This window comes from Gopherus flavomarginatus, chromosome 18 (assembly GCF_025201925.1).
Source record: "Gopherus flavomarginatus isolate rGopFla2 chromosome 18, rGopFla2.mat.asm, whole genome shotgun sequence".
In the NCBI taxonomy this organism is placed as follows: Eukaryota; Metazoa; Chordata; order Testudines; family Testudinidae; genus Gopherus; species Gopherus flavomarginatus.
Window position 1 is genome coordinate 18,601,791 of NC_066634.1, and position 13,676 is coordinate 18,615,466.

At 60.5% G+C, this 13,676-nt stretch overlaps 1 pseudogene; it reads left to right on the forward strand.

Annotated features, from left to right (window-relative positions):
- Positions 1-3,954: 3,954 nt before the first annotated feature.
- LOC127036699 (CLOCK-interacting pacemaker-like) lies at positions 3,955-8,445 on the forward strand (annotated as a pseudogene).
- Positions 8,446-13,676: the final 5,231 nt, after the last annotated feature.

Sequence of the window (13,676 nt, forward strand, 5' to 3'; positions counted from 1 at the left end):
GGAGACGCTGCATCAGGCTGGACATGCTCCTTTGTGTGGGGGTGCGGGGGTTGTGAAGGCAGCGGGACTGGGGAGCCCGGGAGTGACTGCTGGGCTGGTCCGGCTGGCAAGGTGCTTGCGGGTGAGCTCCGTTCCTATGGCCTAGCTGAGGCCTGGGGCAGCAGTAGCCCGGGGAGGCCAGGAGGATGTCCTTCCCCACCCCCTACCGGCAGCTTGGGGGCTGCCTGCTCCCCTTGCCTTAGCTTCATTGCACCTCGCTTGGGGCACTGGCTGAGGCCCCTCCCTGGTAGTCCCAGCCCTGCCCATTCCTAGGTGTTTGCAGTGCAATGGCGTGAGCTGGGAGCACTCCCATCTCTGGGCTTGGAGGAGGCAAGGTGTAAACACACACACGTGGCCCTGCACCTGACGCAGCTCACTCAGCAGCCGCCCTCGTGTCTGTGCAGAGCGGCCACCGGAGCCCTGTGTGGCTGGCGGAGCTCAGGGCAGCGGCTCTGGGCTGGAGTAGAGTGGGTGGCCCTCTTCCCACACCTGGCAGCTGTGAGGCAGGGGGTTGCTGCTGGTAGGATTGCACCATGCAGCTGAGGCCTGAGCACTGGGATGCCAAGGAGAGTGGGGCTGCAGGGCACCTTTGGGGACTGGCACTTGAGAGAGCAGCTTGGGGCTCAGTGAGAGGGCTCAGACCTCTTCAGACAGCCCATCTCAAAGGTGGTGTAGGCTTTCCCACAGGGTGAAGGATGACGGGTGGACGCTGCTGTATGAAGGTGGGGGGGGGGGCTCTGCTGTTGCAGCCCATCATGGCCAGGGCCAGATCCCACTGCTTGCCCTGCTGTGGATTTGCTCTCTGCTCGGGAAATCAGCTGCCTTTTTCCAGGCATGCTCTCTCACCCAGGTTTGTTTTGTCTGTGCCTCCTTCCCTCTCTGGACCTTGTATGTTTCAACAGTGTCAGTGGCAAGGGGGAGGGGGTCCTGTGGTCAGAGCAGGGGATTCCTGGTTTCTTTATCACAGCTTCGCTGGGCTGCGTTTGCCCCCAGTGGGCTGTGCTGGGTGCCAAGCTGCAGAAGATCTGCCCCAGTGTGTGAGACCTTGGCAAGTGGCTTCACCTCCCTGGCTGAAAATGGGTGGTGATTTCCCTGTGGGAGCCAGTGAGTGGCTGTGCCACCCTGGGCTGTCCAGCTGGTGAAATGTCCTGCAGAAGTGTCGGAGACACCCCCTCCCAGGCCCAGTAGCAATGTCCTTGGGTTGCTGCCCTTCTCCAGTTGTTCACCTGGCAGCGTGCCTCTCAAGCCAGTTAGGTGCCCAGGTCCCGTGGGGATGAGCACAGTGCAAAGCTGAACTAGGGTGCAAGCCGAGGGATTCCCCTGAGCCGCTGGGGCATTGGGTGGGGTGCCGGGGCAGGTCAGATAGGGTGATCACAATGGTTTCCCTTTGTGATTTGTAGCTGCAGTGTTTGGGGGTGGGGCTGCTGGTTGTTGCTTGCTCTGGGATAGCTCAGAAGAGCCCGTGCCAGCCCTACTGCTTACTCTGCTCCATTGTTTGGAAGTTGACTCTGCAGCTGCATTTCCTTAATCTGTGCCAGTGGTCCTGCTCTGACCTCCCATCACGGTAGTGCGTGCCCACTCCCAATACATTGTATCCTGTGCCCCCGGGCTGCTCACCTGTCCCACAGAGGGGATTGAGGCACAAAGGCTAAGTGACCGAGTGCTCATGGTGGCAGAGTAGTGGCCTTGCCCCTAGTCTCCTTGTTCCCTCCCTACTGGGCCACACTTCCTTCCGTGGACACTGCCCCCTCAGCACCCCGTGGCTGGCAGTGGTAGCTGAGTCACAGCTCCAAGCCAAGTCCTTTCTCTCTGGCCAGGTTGTGGGTGGCTGATGCCAGTCTGGTTGGCTCCACTCTAGCTGTGCAGTGGCCCTGATGGCACCCCCAACTCCTCTCTGAATCCTAGGCAGGCTGCTCCCTGTCCGCATGGGAACAGGCCAAGAGAGGCTGAAGATGATCAAAGGTCTGATGGGGGTTTTTGTGTCCCTGTTAGCACATGTGGGCCCTGGCCTAAGTGGTGATGGCCTGGGGGGCGCATCTGTTGAGACCTAGGGATGCCTGCGAGCACCAGGCCCCTGCCGACAGAGGGGTGGAGAATCAGCTGAATGCGAGCTTGCCAAGTGCTGTGTGGGCCCAGAGGGTGAATATGATCTGGGAAGGCAAATATGGGATCCTCAAGCAGAAGCAGGGAGGTTAGTTTCCCTCTGGAGTGGGTTCTGGTGCAACCGCTGCTAAACTCCTGGGTGCAGTTCTGTGTCCACGATTTCCAGCGGAGGTTGGTAAAGTGGAGAGGGTCAGAGAGGAGTCATGAGGATGATGGAAGGACTGAGGGGGTCATGGAGTTCAGCATATGGAGCTTAGCAAGGAAGATGGGTAAGGGATGATGATCAGTGTGGAAGGACCGATAAGCCCAAGATTTGATAGTGGGTCATGTTGCAAAGGGTCAGCTTGCTGCAAAGCCTGGACTGAAACCTCAGCGTGGAAAGCCACCACAGTGAGTGTAACCCCCTGAGCTATGGGCAGGTCTCCACTATGGGGAGTTCTTAAATCAAGTGTCCCTGCTTCCTCACCCACCAGTGCAGAACCTCCTCCATCACTGGCCAGCGCCTCCAGGGCTCTGCTCTGCCTCCCCTGTGCCCTGCCTGACCACTCATCCCAGTCCTGCCTGGCCCCCTTGCACCCTTCCTGGCCCCTTGTCCCAGCACTGGCAGGACTCTGCCTGGCTCCCCTGCCCAACTGCTCATCCCAGCTCTGCTAGGGCTCTGCCTGGGTCCCCTGTGCCCTGCCCAAGTCCTCATCCCAGCTCTGCCAGGACTCTGCCTGGCTCCCCTGCCCAACTGCTCATCCCAGCTCTGCTAGGGCTCTGCCTGAATCCCCTGTGCCCTGCCCAAGTCCTCATCCCAGCTCTGCCAGGACTCTGCCTGGCTCCCCTGCCCCACCGCTCATCCCAGCTCTGCCAGGGCTCTGCCTGGATCCCCTGTGCCCTGCCCAAGTCCTCATCCCAGCTCTGCCTGGCTTCCCTGCTCAACTGCTCATCCCAGCTCTGCTAGGGCTCTGCCTGGCCCCTTTTCCCAGCCCCACCAGGACTCTGCCTGGGTCCCCTGTGCCCTTCCCGAGTCCTCATCCCAGCTCTGCCAGGGCTCTGCCTGGCTCCCCTGCCCAACTGCTCATCCAGCCCCACCAGGACTCTGCCTGGGTCCCTTGCACCCTGCCTGGTCCCTTGTCCCAGTGGCAGGACTCTGCCCGACTCCTCATCCCGGCTCTGCCTGGCCCCTTGTCCCAGCCCCGCCCCTGCCCCCTCCCCCCCCGGAGCGCGGCTCCCCTTGAATTCACGTGGCCGCCAGCGAGGCGGGACGGGGAGCGAGGCTCTGGCCGCGGACAGGTGTCTCTCCCCCGCCCCCGGTCACTGCGCGCCCGCGCTGCCCCCACCACGTGTCCGCGAGCGTGCGGAGCCGAGCGCGCCCGCGCCTGCCCCTCCCCGCCCGGGGGGCCGCGTGTCTCCCGGTCGGCGCGTGGGGCCCCGCGTGGCCGGGCACGTGCGCCGCCGCTTGGCCTGCCCGCGGGCGGGGGCGGGTTAGTGACGTAACAGGGGAGCGAGCGGCCGCTGCCCTGGGAGCGGGGACGCGCTGCGGGGCCGCACCCCTGACCTGGGGGGCGGGCAGGCGCGCGCACGTGTCGGTGCACGCGCGCGGGAGGGGCGCGGACCCGGTCTCTCCCCGGGCGCCTTTGGACTTGCCAGAGAAGCGGGGCGGGGCTGTGGGGTGAGGGGGGCACAGACCTGTTGTGGGTTTTCCTGTGGCTGCGGAAGGGAACAGCCGGGGGGCGGATGGGGTTGTGGTGGGAGGGCCGGGGAGTCGGGGGGGGCTGTGTGGGGCTATGGTGGCAGGGAGGCTCAGCCCATGGGGGGGGGCAGGGTACGGGTACATATGTCCCAAAAAGCATTTCCTCCCCTCCCCCCCAGTCCTTTGGAACAGAGGGGTCAGTGCCGGCTGGGTAGCATCTGGCTGCCCCCATGCAGTGCTGCAGGTGGGGGCAGGGTGAGGGGAGTTGCTATCTCAGGTTCCCTCAAGCAGCAGGAAGCTGGGGGTGGGAAGCTGGGGCAGCCCATCCTTGGCGCCTGATCCTCTGCTTTTCCCTTTCAGGCTCGGAGATGCCTGCGGAGAAGCCCCCCCCCACAGAGAGGCCGTGCCAGCCCCCCATGGAGAGAGGCATGGCGGTGGGGGGTACAGCAGTGGCGACCGTCAGCTCCAAGGGGTGCACAGGGCTGCTGGAGAAGCCGGCCATGGCGGCCGAGGGCAGCAGGAAGTCCCCGGGTCCCCACCCGCCAGCCAGCGAGTCAGAGAAGGATTCTGGCTTCTCAGGTAGAGACGTGTCCCGGGGGGCAGCACTGGGCAGCAACCGATCTCTGGGCCTCCCCTGCCGCATCCCCATCCCTCTGCCCCAGTCTTCGCCTGGGACGAGACTCCATTGGGAGGGGTGGGGGTGTACGACGAGCCCAGCTGGTTTCCTGGGGTGGAGGCAGCAGGTAGCCTGGAGCTGGACCCGGCCAGCCCCCCATCCCCTCCTGCCCTGGGAGCAGAGGGTGCTGTGTGCATGGGAAGGACAGGGGGGTCCAAGTGGACCAGGGGGAGTTGGGCTAAGCTGGCTTTGGTCCCCCACCGCTGCCCAGTGCACCCCACAGTCTGGGGATGAGAGCCTTAGGGTTGCTGGGGCCTTGGGTTATGAAGCCCCTGGGCCCCCATGCCCAGCAGGGCCCCCGGGCCTCCCTCTCTGCAGAGCTTCCCCCCCTCCCCCCCAGCACACAGCAGGGCCCCATCTCCTTCCCAGGCCCATTGTGTGGTGTTACCAGTAGGCCCCAGGGGAGAGGGGGCTATGCAGTGCTGCCCCCTTAGCAGGATGGGCCAGAGGCCTCTGGCCAGCCACAGAGCAGCTTTTGGGTCAGTTTCTTGGTGCCGTCTGTCGCCTTCTAGTGGCTCTGGGTGAATATTGTCTCCTCTTGCAACCCCTGGGGGCCGTTTCAGAACCGATCTGTCAGGGGAGCTGGTGGAGACATCACGGTTCAGTTGCCTGATGCTTTCCATTATTAAAGGTTTTTGATGCCTTTTTATAGGGGCTCTGCCACCCGCAGTGTTTGCAGCAGGCCTCTGACGCTGGACAGGGAGAGAGCCTGGGCTGGAGAAGGGCATTACCTCTCCCCATGAAATTCTGCTCACATTTAGCTGAGCTGTGGGGAAATCACCATTTCCCTTCCCCCCCCCCCCCCCCCCCCGCTTGCATTGTCAGCAAAACTTCAGCAGTAGCCACAATAATAATGGGCTAAGGGCATGCGGGGCCAGGCCCGCTGTGTCGCTAAATCAGAAGCAGCAAGTGCAGTCACTGGCCTTTCCCTGTGGTGAAAAGAGCCAGCTGGGCTGGGCAGCCCAGACCCCCTGCCGAACGCTAGTGTCCTGTCATCCAGTTGGGGGAGCCATGTGGCTGGGCTGCCCTGCCCCCAGCACGTGGTCCTAGTGGCCCATCATCCTGTGGGGGAACCATATGGCATGGCTGGGCTGCCCTGCCCTGCACCCTCTCCCACCCAGCACATGGTCCCAGTTGCCTGTCATCCTGCAGGAGGTGCCACGTGGCTGGGCTGCCCTGACCCCCTTCCTCACCCAGCCCCTGCCCTGCTGCTGGCTCTGCATGTGGCCTCAGGAGGTTTCTGTCTCAGCTTCCCCCTCTGTAAGATGGGGGTGATGATCCTGCGCTCTCAGAGATAGCGGGTGATGTGGAGATCAGTCCAGGAATGTCCAGCTGCCATGGTGAGGAGCCATGCAGAGGCCCCTGGGGACCCTACCCATCTGTGTGGCAGGCAGTAAGGCAGCACCCCTTGCTGAATGAGGAGGATAACAAGGACCGTTCGCTAGTGCCTCATCCCTGTCCATTCCGGGGAACCAGCACATGATTCTGCTGGGGGGAAGGATAGCTCAGTGGTTTGAGCACGGGCCTACTAAACCCAGGGTTGTGAGCTCAGTCCTTGAGGGGGCCATTTAGGGAACAGGGATAAAAATCTGTCTGGGGATTGGTCCTGCTTTGAGTAGGGGGTTGGACTAGATGACCTCCTGAGGTCCCTTCCAACCCCGATATTCTATGAGTTACGAGTGGCATCCTGATGCAGATGCACAAGGGGTCCAGGGCCTGGGCAGCGGGGCTTGGGATTTTCTCATGTCTGAGCATTTGACTCAGTGGCCTGAACAGCATCCTCTTCCCCCAGCTCCATGTCACCTCATTAGCCTCTCCTAGCCCCTGAGAGCCTGCGCATGGGCCTCCAAGCTCCTCTTTCCTCCAACCCCTGTGAGACTGCAGGGGCAGCCATGAGACGAGGCCAGCTGGCAGGATTGAGAAAGCTGCCTTGAGGGGTCTTGGAGCCCTTGTGCACCTCTCGTCTGGAGACTGCCCCACTGGCAGGGGCTACAGTGGGACTAGAAGCTGGCTCCCAGCTTGTGTTTTGTCCTAGGAAGGTCTGTCCTGTCTCAGCAGAACAATCTCCATGGGTGGCACTGCGCAGCGCAGGGGCTGGGCACTCATCTCTAGCAGGCCTCTGCTCCCCAAGTGAGCTATTGAGCAGGGGGTTTTGGGGAGACTCTGGGCTGCTCTGCATGGCACTACCTCTCCCAGCCCCAGACTCTTCCAGCCTAGACAGGAATGGACCCATGCCTGGGGCTCTGGCAGGGCCCTCATGGCCCCATGTCTAGCTCCCAGAGCCAGACTTAGCTGCAGGGCTGGCCGTGAGATACCCCTGGAGCTGAAGCCATTTGGAGGTGGGAGCATACAGCCAGCAGCTGGGAGGTTTGTTGCCTGCTCCCCTTCCTGTGACTCTCATCTCGCCACCAGGCAGCCCAGCCACTGTCCCCCCACGGCCTCTTACACTCTGCTCCTGTCCCCCTGTGCAGACACGAGTTCGGAGTCCCTGAGCACGCTGGATCAGGCTGAAGCGGAGGAGCCGTCCATCTGTTCCTCACACTGGGCGACCAACGGGCCCAGGCTGCGGACGGCGCCGGATCTCGACAGCACATTCACCAGATTCACCCCCATTTACATTGTCAAAAACGTTATCCTGAAACAGGTAGCCCTCCTGCCCCAACCCCCCACCCCACCCCTGAATCCCTGGGGCTAGGACGCGCCCCAGCAGATCGGCCGCTCCCCGAGGTCACTGGGACGGGGTTCGCTGTTGCACATGGTCAGTGGGGAAGGAGGGAGAAGCAGCCCTGGGCCTGACGCAGAGCTGTCCCCAGACATGGCTGTGCTTTCCCACCAGCAGCGGGAGAGGTGAAGCTGTGAGGTGAGGGGGCCCCGCGGGAGCAGAGCCAGCACCCCCGTGCCCCCTTGTTCCTTGTGGCCCAGGTGCGCAGCTCTCAGTGGTCAGAGCCCAGGTAGCTGGCTAGATGCTCATCCTCCTCTCCTGCTCTTCCCTTGCAGCCCCTGGGAGCTTCCTCCAGCACCCAGCTTCTGACCTGGAGTGGCCAAGCCCCCCCAAACAGCGTGCAGGGCCAGGCTCGGCTCATCTTCCTCCAGCAGCCAATGGCTACGGCTGCGCTGAAGCCACTGCTGCCTGGCCGGAAGCCACAGGCCAAAGACACCTACCTGCCCATCCTCAACGCCTACCCCAAGATTGCCCCACACCCGGGCCACAGCCAGGAGAACGAGGCTTCGGCTGGGCCCCTGCCCCGAAGTGGCAGTGCTGGCCATGCCAAGAGCAAGTGCTTTTGCCTGGAGGAGGCCTGGGTGTCGTCCTCTGAGTTGGATGCCCCCACCAGCTGTGGGCTGCGGGAGGAACAGCGCCAGGGTGACACCCTGCAGGTTCCCTCTGCTGGCAGCTCAGAGCCACTGTCCCAGAACACTGTCACCTCATCCACGGAGCTGGCTCGGCCAGCACCCAGCTCCATCGCCGCCCAGGGGAGCCCAACACTCCTGGACCTGGCTGAGGGGAGGATCCTCGCCAAGGCCTCCAAGAAGCTGGGCTCGAGCCACGGGAAGCAGCGGCGCTTCCACAACACAGTGGAGATCCTGAGGAAGTCGGGGCTGCTGAGTGTCACCCTGCGGACCAAGGAGCTGATCCGGCAGAACAGCAGCACCCAGCGGGAGATCGCAGAACTGCGGGAGCACGCCCGGCTCCTCTGCGAGGCCATGCGGAGCAACAACTCTCAGACCTGGGCCCGGCTCCAGGCGGCCATGAGCCTGTCTGCCTCCTACTGGGCCCAGAGAGGCACAGGCCCCAACATGCCTGCCAAGGCCAAGGCGGCCACTCCCCACAGGGACTGCAGTGGGGAGTCCCTGCCTGGCACTCACTCCAGACCTGTCAGCACACACGGCCCTGCCTTAGGCCCTAGGGCCGGCCACTCACTCAGCAAATAAACCTGCTATGAACACACACCACTTGTGACTGAGTTCCCAGGCCAGGGCCAGCTGGCTGAGCATGGCCAGCCCTGCTCCTCTCTGGTGGGACAGGCAGGGAGAGGGAGCTAGTCCCTGCTCAGAGCCTGGCTTCATCCTGGGGGGGCTGCCTGTGGTTTGCACTGCTGCCTTGAGCCACATGAGCTGCACTGAGGGAAGAGGCTGTGTGCCAGGCCAGGCATTGCTGGCCATTCCTCCGGGGGGCTGCGATGGAGAGAGCGGATAGCTCGGTGCTGTGTGTGCATGTGTCTATCTGTCCTTCCCCCCTTGTGGTGACTTCAGCATAGCTTCTTCCTGTGCCAGGGCAGCAGTGCTCTGCTGCCCCACCATCAGCTGGGCTCCAGCCTCGGGAGAATTCCTGCCCTGGGCTGCTGCGGATGTGGGTTACGGGCTGGCAGGGGCCCCAGGGAAGGGCTCTCTCCTGCTGCCTCCTCGAGGCCGTGTGTGATGGGAAGAGGGGCTGGGGACTCAGGTGCCCCGTGCAGGTCAAGGGTACGGGCATGGAGCGTGGCCAGGCAGCTGCTGTCCTCCCCAACACGGGACCTGGTCAGAAACAGCTGCAGCTTCTAGTGATTGTCCACCTCCCCAACCCCAGCAGTGCCTGATGTGCCTGCTCCCCCCCGCTGGGCAATGCCTGCACCGCCCTCCCCCCTGCACCACCTGGTCTGCGTGCACCCCTTTCCCCCCACCCCCACAATGCCTGGTCTGTAGACTGACCCTGGGCCAGTGCCAGTGCAGCTGAGGATGAGAACTGCTGCCTGCTAGACTGTGCTCCCACCACCCATGAGCTCCCTGCCTCAGTGCTGCTCCTTCCTCTCTCTGCTCTGCACCCCTCTCCCCATGGGTGAGCAGCTTGCTTGCTCTGTATGGCTCCAGCCCCCTTGCCCCCAATGTGCACCTCCATCATGTCAGCGGTACCTGGCTGGCAAAGACCACTTCGACTCTAGTGGGGCTTCTGCATCGCCCCAGACAGGCTTGCCCCAGCCCGTCACTGCTGACTTTGGGGAGCTGGGGTTTGGGCCAGGGTGGGTACAGGGCTGTAGCCCCCCACCTGCCAGGGATGCTCAGAGCGGATCTGGGCTCCATGGAAAGGTGGCCCATGTCCCTTAGACAATACTAGTGTTACTGGGGGCAGGCTCTGGGGACCCTGAAGTGAGCCACTGCTGCCACCCCATCCTTGTGGCTCTGTCCCCGGAGCTGCTTGGCTTCTCCTGGGCCCCTTCACACCCAGCGCTCCTTGGCTGGGGTTGCTCAGGTCCAGCCTTCAGGCCCGAAGGAGCAGGGAGGAGAGATGTGCAGGTTGCAGTTCAGAGGGTTGGGCCAGGCTCACTGCTGGTCTGCATCTGTGCCCACTCTGTCCCTTCACACGGCAGAGAGCCTCCAGGAGCACCTGACTGGCAAGTGCTGCCCCTGCTGGTGTATGGGGGTGTGTGTGTGTGTGTGTGTGGGGGGGAGCCCTTTTGGCTTGGCCTGGCATCCTGAGGAGGCCCCAGAAGAGGCTCCTGCAGCCCCTGCTCTGCCACCTCTCTGACTGTGGCTTTTTCAGTTGTTGGTGCAGCATGGATTTTTTTTTCCTGGCATGGAGATGTTGGGCGTATTCTGGGCAGCCATAGCAGAACCACGCTACTCCCCAAGGAGGCGCTTGGCCTCATCCTCTCCTTCGGCCTGGCAGGAGGCCAGGACCCATTGAAAGCAGGGACCAACCTTGAGCTGAGCATTGAGCCTGTGGGGTCAGGACCCTTCCCCTGCACTCCCCAGTATATGCAGTCATCCCAGAGCACAGCTGGGCTGGGTCCTCTAGCTGCCCGCATGGCCCAGGGTGCAGTTCTGCACTCCTTCTCCAGCCATAGGCATTGACCTGTGTGGGGAGAATGGGGCAGTGCCCCAGAGCTGGGTCCAACAGCCTTGGCTAGATGGCATAAATGAGACAGTGGCACCAACTTGGCTTCCTAGGATTTTCAGGACACCAGCCTGGCCCTTTGGCATGTGCCATTACTGCCCTGTGGCTCCATTTGCATTACACGCCTTCCCTTTGACCAGGAGGAAGCTGCCAGGTCTGTGCTCTCCCCACCTAGGCCATGGCTTTGCCAAAGCCATTGCCAGAGGGGGTGGCCCTGGGAGTGAGGGGCATGGGGGAGAAGTGCCAGCCATCCTCAGGCTGAGTCCCACCTGGGGCTACTGAACCGGCAGCTAAACCCCATCCTGCTGGCAGGCCCAGGGGACCCTACAGCTTTCAGCACCCAGGCTGGGCTGAACTCTAGCTCCTTAGAAATGCTCTCCCCCACCACTGCTGTTTCCTCTGCCCCTGCGGTCTAGGAGAAGGGCTGTGCAGGGAAACCTGCCTAAAGAGCTCTCGGGCATGGCGCTCTGCCAGCTCCCAGCCCCTGCAGGTCTGGCCTTGTAACTCTGCCATAGCCAGGGCCCGCTCCCTGTAGGCTGGTACAGGGCCCTCACACTAGATTTGGACCCTGCAGGCATGCAGTGGAGGGCCCTCAGCCCTCCCTGTAGGGCGGCTACATGAGGGACATGCTGGGGCATGTCGGGGGTCACCATGGAGGGTTGCCTTTAGCCCTAGGTGGAGCTAGCCCAGCCCCCAGTGCTGCAAAGCTCCAGGGTGGTTGGGTGTCTGTCATTGGCAGTCAACATGCATCTCTCCCAGCAGGCTCTAGGGCAGTGACTCTCAAACTTTTGTACTGGTGACCCCTTTTCACACAGCAAGCCTCTGAGTGTGACCCCCCCCATGAATTAAAAACACATTTTATATATTTAAACACCTTCATAAATGCTGGACGCAAAGCGGGATTTGGGGTGGAGGTTGACAGCTCACAACCCCCCATATAATCTCATGACCCCCCCAAGGGGTCCTGACCCCCAGTTTGAGAACCCCTGCTCTGAGGGTTGTCTGTGAACTCCAGGGGTCCCTGCTGTGGGGGGAGGGTGGGGATGGATCTCAGAACCATGGGGCTTTGTGTGTGGGGGGGGGGGAGGGGGGCTGAGCAGATGGTGTGAGGGCCCTGTGGGTCTGCTGCTCCCAGCATTGTCCTTACACAGAAGGGGAGTGGGGGGGTGGGGGGGTGTGAAGCCATCTATTGGCGGGGGCCCATAACCACACAAGGCAGTGCAGAGTGGTCAGTCCTGGGGGAGGACGAGGAGGTGGTAGGAGAGTTAGAGCAGGAAGCCTTTTTGTTTGGACTAATTCAGTCAGTCATTCTGTCTCCCACCCTCCTTTTCCCATCCCCAGTTGCGGTTACAGGTTATTGTGATATCTTGTGCACTTACAGACGTGTTTTACAACTAAGCTCACCCTTGGGCCTAGAAATTTACTCTATTTATCCCAACTGTCCCACTCCCACCCCAAAATCCCCCCAGCTCCCTTCCTATGCTCTACAATCCCCCCCTTCCATGATTTTTGAACAGTCCACCACTGCTAGGCCTGGGAGTAACAAACAAGAGGAACTAGATTTGCTCATTTATTAGCATAAATTCAATCTAGTTGGTATTATTGAAACCTAGTTGGAATCATTTGCATGACTGGAATGTTAATCAGGGGTGATAACCTAGTCAGGAAGACTCAGGTGGGTAGCGGTGCTCTACATCACTGTGATGTTCCCCTAGTGTTATCTGGATCAGTGATTTGCTAGGTCACCCCAATCCTCGACTCTGGGAGCCAGACTTACCCTGCTCCGCTGTGAGAACCCCCACTCCTGGGCTGTTCACGCACAGCCTCTGGCATGTAAGCTGCTCCCAACTATGTGAGTGAGCACTTTTGTCTAGCGGCTGCTTGGAAGTGCAAGCGAATGACACTAGCCAATATCTCCGGTCCCAGACACAACCCTAGGAACCTCCATCTTGCAGTGTCCAGTTATGCCCGCTGGATGCTGCAAGCTTATAGGAGTTCCATCAATTTAACAAAGAAATCAATATGTACCAGGCTTGTTATCCCAAGGGGAGTCTCTGACATGCTTCAAACCAAATGCACTGCTTCAGGTATGCAAAGCAAGGAGATTCTGACTGAACTTTTAATTCTTGCCCAACAGGTAGAACAAACAAATGTATTAACTACAAAAGAGAGATGTCAAGTGATTATAAGTCAAAGCACAAGAAGTCAGATTTGGTCCAATGAAATAAAAGGAAAACAGTCTAAGCTGATCTTAATGCTTTCAATGCCCTTACAAACTTAGATGCTTCTCAGCACAGGCTGGCTGGCTGTTCTTCAACCAGGCTCTTCACTTTGGTGAGAGCTTCAGGGGCTTGGTGGTGGTGTGTATAGATGGAGGTGGGAGAGAGAGAGCCTGGCAAACATCTCTCCGTTTTATCATGTTCTTTCTTTGTGGCTTTACCACCCCCACCCCCTTTTCAGACTAAGGTGAGCATTACCTCACTGTAGTCCCAAACTGACCAAAGGAAGGGGGTGACTCATTCAAGAGTCCAACTAATCCTTTGTTGCTGCCTAGGCCGGTGTCCTTTGTTCCTGTGAGGCTGGGCGGGATTTGTCCAATACCTGCCCTGATGAGGTGTGAACTGCTGCTCTGCTCCTCAAGAGTTTGCGCCTGGGCTTGTTTTAAGCCAGGAGGACATATTCTCATAACTATACACATGAAATTACAACCTATAAAACGTTACTGTAACAATTAATTACTGTAACAACAATGCTCAGTGCATCATGAGCCTTCCGAAGCCATGACAAACGCTGCATTGGATACCACACAATCATATCAGGATGAACATGGGGTTCGACTAGATGACCTCCTGAGGTCTCTTCCAACCCTGATATTCTATGACATGGATTATTTAAATAAACTTTGAAGTGTAATGGTCTCATATGCAGCAAAACTAGAATTTAGAAATAAAAGAGGGTAGGGGAGTGGGACTTGCAATGCAGCATCTGACCCCCTCCCTGCAAGGAGCTCAGTGGGCTCCCGGGCACTATTTCTCTGTTGCAGCATCCCACGGGGGGGGGGGGGGGGATGCCCCCCCTCGCTGGGTTTCACCACCTCCCCATGCACTTACCTGGGCTGCCCCCTGGGTCCCTCCATCACACCATAGAGTCCGGAGGACCCGAGGCTAGACAGGCCCCAATGAGCCCATCTCGATGCCTCCTCCAGTTTCTTGCTGCCAGAGGTCCAGCTGTCCCGGGCTCCATACCATAGAGTCCGGAGGACCCGAGGCTAGACAGGTCCCAGTGAGCGCATCTCGCTACCACAGAGT